Source organism: Olea europaea, unplaced genomic scaffold (genome assembly GCF_002742605.1).
Source record: "Olea europaea var. sylvestris unplaced genomic scaffold, O_europaea_v1 scaffold2110, whole genome shotgun sequence".
Taxonomy (NCBI): Eukaryota; Viridiplantae; Streptophyta; class Magnoliopsida; order Lamiales; family Oleaceae; genus Olea; species Olea europaea.
The window spans coordinates 13,513-20,268 of NW_019239047.1; positions in this window are offsets into that span (position 1 = coordinate 13,513).

Sequence of the window (6,756 nt, forward strand, 5' to 3'; positions counted from 1 at the left end):
AATTGGATGAGAAAACTATTTGAAATTTATACTGTCCAGTAGGGTAATGACACGTTGCAAAGTTTAAACTAAAGTGTGCACACCATTGTGTACATGTAGCAATGTTCTTACCGATTGAACCTTGCTATTTTTACATTGATTTTCGACACGTTGTTTGACACTTGCATTGTTGTCAAGTGTCAATCCGATGAAAAAAATGTTTGAAATTTAAACTGTCCAACAGGGTAATGTCACGTGGTAAAGAGTAAACTAATGTGTACATGTAGCAAGGCTCACACCGATTGAACTTCACTATTTGTACACTGAATTTTGACACGTTGTTTGACACTTGCATTGTTGTCAAGTATCAATAGGATGGGAGAATTGTTTGAAATTTATACTGTCCAATAGGGTAATGTTATATGGCAAAGTGTACACCGATGTGTGTATACCATAGTGCACATGTAGCAAGGTTCTTACCGATTGAACTTTGCTATTTGTACACTGATTTTTGACACGCTTTTTGACACTTGTATTGTTGTCAAGTGTCAATTGGATGGGAAAATGGTTTGAAATTTAATCTATCCAACAGTGTAAATTAAAGTGTACAGCATAGTGTACATGCAGCAAGGTTCTTACCGATTGAAGCTTGCTATTTGTACATTGATTTTTGACACGTTGTTTGACACTAGCATTGTTGTCTAGTGTCAATAGGATCTGAAAATTGTCTAAAATTTAAACTGTCCAACAACGTAATGACATGTGGTAAAGTATAAACTAAAGTGTACACCATAGTGTACTTGTAGCTTGGTTCTTACCGATTTAACTTTGCTATTTGTACATTGATTTTTGACACGTTGCTTGACACTTGCATTGTTGTCAAGTATCAATTGGACGGAAAAATTATTAGAAATTGAAACTATCCAACAGGGTAATGACATATGGCAATGTGTAAACTAAAGTGTACACCATAGTGTACATGGCGCAATGTTCTTACCGATTTAAATTTTTCATATTTTGTTCACTGATTTTGGGCACGTTATATGACACTTGCATTGTTGTCAACTGTCAGTTGGATAGGAAAACTGTTTGAATTATGAACTGTCTAGCAGGGTAATGTCACATGGCAATGTGTAAACTAAAGAGTGTATACCATTGTGTACATGTAGCAAGGTTCTTACCGATTGAACTTTGCTATTTGTACACTGATTTTCGACACGCTGTTTGACACTTGCACTGTTGTCAAGTGTCAATTGGATGGCAAAACTATTTGAAATTTAAGCTGTTTAACTGGGTAATATCACGTGGCAAAGTGTAAATTAAAGTTTACACCATTGTGTACAAGTAGCAAGGTTCTTACCGATTGAACTTTGCTATTTGTACACTGATTTTTGGTACGTTGTGTGACACTTTCATCATTGTCAATTGTCAATTGGATGGGAAAATTGTTTGATATTTAGTCTGTACAATAGGGTAATGACACATGGCAGTGTAAACTAAAGTGTACACCATAGTGTACTTATAGCAAGGTTCTTACCGATTTAACTTTAATATTTGTACACTGATTTTTAACACGTTGCTTGACACTTGCATTGTTGTCAAGTGTCAATTGGACGAAAAAGCCGTTTGAAATTTAAATTTTCCAATAGGGTAATGACACGTAGAAAAGTGTAAACTAAAGTGTACACCATTGTGTACATGTCACAAGGTTCTTACCGATTGAATTATTTCATATTTGTTCACTTATTTTAGATACGTTGTCTGACACTTGCATCGTTGTCAACTGTCAGTTGGATGGGAAAATTGTTTGAAATATAAACTATCCAACAGGGTAATGTCACGTGACAAAGCATAAACTAAAGAGTGTACACCAATATGTACATGTAGAAAGGTTCTTGCCCTTTGAACTTTGCTATTTGTAAACTAAATTTTGACACGTTGTTTGACACTTGTACTATTGTCAAGTGACAATTAGATGGCAAAATTGTTTGAAATTTAAGCTATCCAACAGGGTAATATCACGTGGCAAAGTGTAAACTCAAGTGTACACCATAGTGTACATATAACAAAGTTCTTACCGATTGAACTTTGCTATCTGTACAATGATTTTTGGCATGTTGTTTGACACTTGAATCATTTTCAAGTGTCAACTGGATGGGAAAACTGTTTGAAATTTAAACTGTCCAACAGGGTAATGACACATGGCATTGTAAACTAAAGTGTACACCATAGTGTACATGTTGCAAGGTTCTTATCGATTGAACTTTGTTATTTGTACACTAATTTTTGACACGTTGTTTGACACTTATACTACTGGACAACCTTCATTTTTCAAATCGAATGTTTCCTATTTCGAAAATAGGTCTCAAATGAGACTAAAAATTCGAAGTATACTTTAGTCATCCATATTCATGTCTTAGTGCCATTAAGGTGTCTAGAATTATTTGGGGTTCTACAGTAATGACCCGTTGCAAAGTGTAAACTAAAGTATGTACACCATTGTGCACATGTAGCAAGGTTCTTACCGATTGAACTTTGCTATTTGTACAATGATTTTCGACATGTTGTTTGACACTTGCTTTGTTGTCAAGTGTCAATTGGATGGAAAAACTATTTGAACTTTAAACTTTCCAACAGGGTAATGTCATGTGGTAAAGTGTAAAGTAAAGTGTACATGTGGCAAGGCGCATACCGATTGAACTTTGCTATTTGTACACTGATTTTTGACATGTTGTACACTTGCATTGTTGTCAAGTATCAATAGGATGGGAAATTTTTTTGAAATTTTTACTGTCGAACAGGGTAATGGCACGTGGCAAAGTGTAAACTAAGCTGTGCACACCATAGTCTACACGCATCAAGGTTCTTATCGATTGAACTTTGCTCTTTTTACATTGATTTTTAACACACTATTTTACACATGCATTGTTGTCAAGTGTCAATTGGATGGAAAAACTATTTGAAATTTGAGCTGTCCAACAGTGTAATGTCACGTGGCAAAGTTTAAATTAAAGTGTACACCAGAGTGTACATGTAGCAAGGTTCTTACCGATTGAAATTTGCTATTTGTACATTGATTTTTGACACGTTGTTTGACACTTGCATTGTTGTCAAGTGTCCATTGGATGAGAAAATTTTTTGAAAGTAAATTTGTCCAGGAATGTAATGTCACATGGGAAAGTATAAACTAAAGTTTGTACATCATAGTGTACATGTAGCAAGGTTCTTACCGATTGAACTTTCCTATTTGTATACTAATTTTTGACACGTTTGACACTTGAATTATTGTCAAGTGTCCATTGATTGGGGAACTATTTGAAATTTAAACTGTCCAACAGGGTAATGATACGGGTCAAAGTTTAAACTAAAGTGTACACCATAGTGTACATGTCGCGATGTTCTTGCCAATTGAACTTTCCTATTTGTACACTGATTTTGGACATGTTGTTTGAGACTTACATTATTGTAAGGTGTCAATTGGATGGGAAAACTATTTAAAATTTAAACTATCCAATAGGGTAACGTCACGTGGCAAAGTGTAAACTAAAGTGTACACCATAGTGTACATGTAGCAAGGTCATTACCGTTTGAACTTTGCTATTTGTAAACTTATTTTTGACACTTTGTTTGACACTCGTATTGTTGTCAAGTGTCAATTGGATGGGAAAATTGTTTGAAATTTATACTGTCCAATAGGGTAATGTCACGTGGAAAAGTGTGTACTAAAGTGTGTACACCATAGTGTACATGTAGCAAGGTTCTTACCGATTGAACTTTGCTATTTGTACACTAATTTTCGACACGTTGTTTGACACTTGCATTGTTGTCAAGTGTCAATTGGATGGGAAAACTGTTTGAAATTTAAACTGTCCAACAGGGTAATGTCGCGTGCTAAAGTGTAAAATAAAGTGCACAAGTAGCAAAGTTCATACTGATTGAAATTTTCTATTTGTACACTGATTTTTGACACGTTGTTTGACACTTGCATTGTTGTCAAGCATCAATTGGATGGGAAACTATTTGAAATTTATACTCTCCAATAGGCTAACGTCACGTAGCAAAGTGGAAAGTAAAGTGTGTGCACCATAGTATACATGTAGCAAGGTTCTTGCCGATTGAACTTTACCATTTGTACACTGATTTTTGAGACGTTGTTTGACACTCGAATTGTCGTCAATTGTAAATTCAATGGGAAAACTATTTGAAATTTAAGTTGTCCAATAGTGTAATGTCACGTGGCATAGTGTAATTTAAAGTGTACACCATGGTGTATATGTAGCAAGGTCCTTATCGATTAAACTTTGTTATTTGTACACTGATTTTTGACACGTTGTTTAACACTTGCACTGTTGTCAAGTGTCAATTGGATGGCTAAACAATTTAAAATTTAAGCCGTCCAACAGTGTAATGTCACGTGGCAAAGTGTAAACTAAAGTGTATACCATAGTGTACATTTAGCAAGGTTCTACCGATTGAACTTTGCTATTTTTACACTAATTTTTGGCACATTATTTGACACTTGCATTGTTGTCAAGTGTCAATTGGATGGAAAATTGTTTGAAATTAAAATTGTCCAACATGGTAATGACACGTGGTAAAGTGTAAACTAAAGTGTACACCATAGTGTACATGTAGCAAGGTCCTTATCGATTTAACTTTGCTATTTGTACACTGATTTTTGACATGTTGCTTGACACTTGCATCATTGTCAAGTTTCAATTGGATGGGAAAAGTGTTTGAAAGTTAAACTGTCCAACAGAGTAACGTCACATGGGAAGCTGTCCAATAGGGTAATGCACGTTATTTGACACTTGCATTGTTGTCAAGTGTCAATTGGATGGGAAAATTGTTTGAAATTAAAATTGTCCAACATGGTAATGACACGTGGTAAAGTGTAAATTAAAGTGTACACTATAGTGTACATGTAGCAAGGTCCTTATCGATTTAACTTTGCTATTTGTACACTGATTTTTGACACGTTGCTTGACACTTGCATCGTTGTCAAGTTTCAATTGGATAGGAAAAGTGTTTGAAATTTAAACTGTCCAACAGAGTAACGTCACATGGGAAGCTGTCCAATAGGGTAATATCACGTGTCAATTGGATGACAAAACAATTTTAAATTTAAGCTTTCCAGTAGAGTAATATCACATGACAAAGTGTAAAATCAAGTGTACATGTAGCAAGGTTCTAACCGAATGAACTTTGCTATTTTTAAAATGATTTTGGCACGTTGTTTGACACTTGCATTGTTGTCAAGTGTCAATTGGATGAGAAAACTGTTTAATATTTAAACTGTCCAACAGGGTAATGACACGTGGCAGTGTAAACTAAAGTCTACATGTAGCAAGGTTCTTACCGATTGAACTTTGCTATTTGTACACTAATTTTTGACACGTTGTTCGACACTTGCATTGTTTTCAAATGTCAATTGGACGAAAAAACTATTTGAAATTTAAACTGTCCAACAGGGTCATGACCTGTGGCAAAGTGTAAACTAACGTGTACACCATAGTGTATATGTCGCAAGGTTCTTACCGATTAAACTTTGCTATTTATACACTAATTTTGGACACGTTGTTTGACACTTGCATCATTGTCAAGTGTCAATTGGATGGAAAAACTGTTTGAAATTTATATGGTCCAGCAGGTTAATGACACGTTGCAAAGTGTAAACTAAAGTGTGTACACCATTGTGTACATGTAGCAAGGTTCTTACCGATTGAACTTTGTTATTTTTACACTAATTTTCGACATGTTGTTTGACACTTGCATCAATGTCAAGTGTCATTTGGATGAGAAAAATGTTTGAAATTTAAACTGTCCAACAGTGTAATATCATGTGGTAAAGTGTAGACTAATGTATACAAGTAGCAAGGCTCATACCGTTTGAACTTTGCTACATGTACAGTGATTTTTGACACATTATTTGAAACTTGTGTTGTTGTCAAGTATCAATAGGATGAGAAAATTGTTTGAAATTATAATGTCCAATAGGGTAATGTCACGTGGCAAAGTGTAAACTAAAGTGTGTACACCATAGTGTACATGTAGGGGGGTTCTTACCAATTGAACTTTGTTATTTGTACACTAATTTTCGACACGTTGTTTGACACTAGTACTATTGTCAAGTGTCAAATGGATGGCAAAACTATTTGAAATTTAAGCTGTCCAACAGGGTAATATCACTTGGCAAAGTGTAAACTCAAGTGTACATGTAGCAAGGTTCTTACCGATTAAACTTTGCTATTTGTACATCGATTTTAGACACGTTGTTTGATGCTTGGATCATTGTCAAGTGTTAATTGGATGGGAAACTATTTGAAATTTAAACATTCCATCAGGGTAATATCGCATGGCAAAGTGTAATCTAAACTTTACACCATAGTGTACTTGTAGCAAAGTTTTTAGCGATTGAACTTTGTTATTTGTACACTATTTTTTACACGTTGTTTGACACGTGCATTGTTGTTAAGCGTCAATTGGATAGAAAAACTATTTGAAATTTAAACTGTCCAACAGGGCAATGTCACATGGAAAAGTGTAAACTAAAGTGTACACCATAGTGTACATGTAGCAAGGTTCTTACCGATTGAACTTTGCTATTTGTACATTGATTTATGACACGTTGTTTGACACTTCAATTGTTTTCAAGGGTCAATTTGATGGGAAAACTGTTTGAAATTTAAACTGTCCAATAGGGTAATGTGATATGGCAAAGTGTAAACAAAAGTGTACACCATAATGTACATGTAGCAAGGTCCTTACTGATTGAAC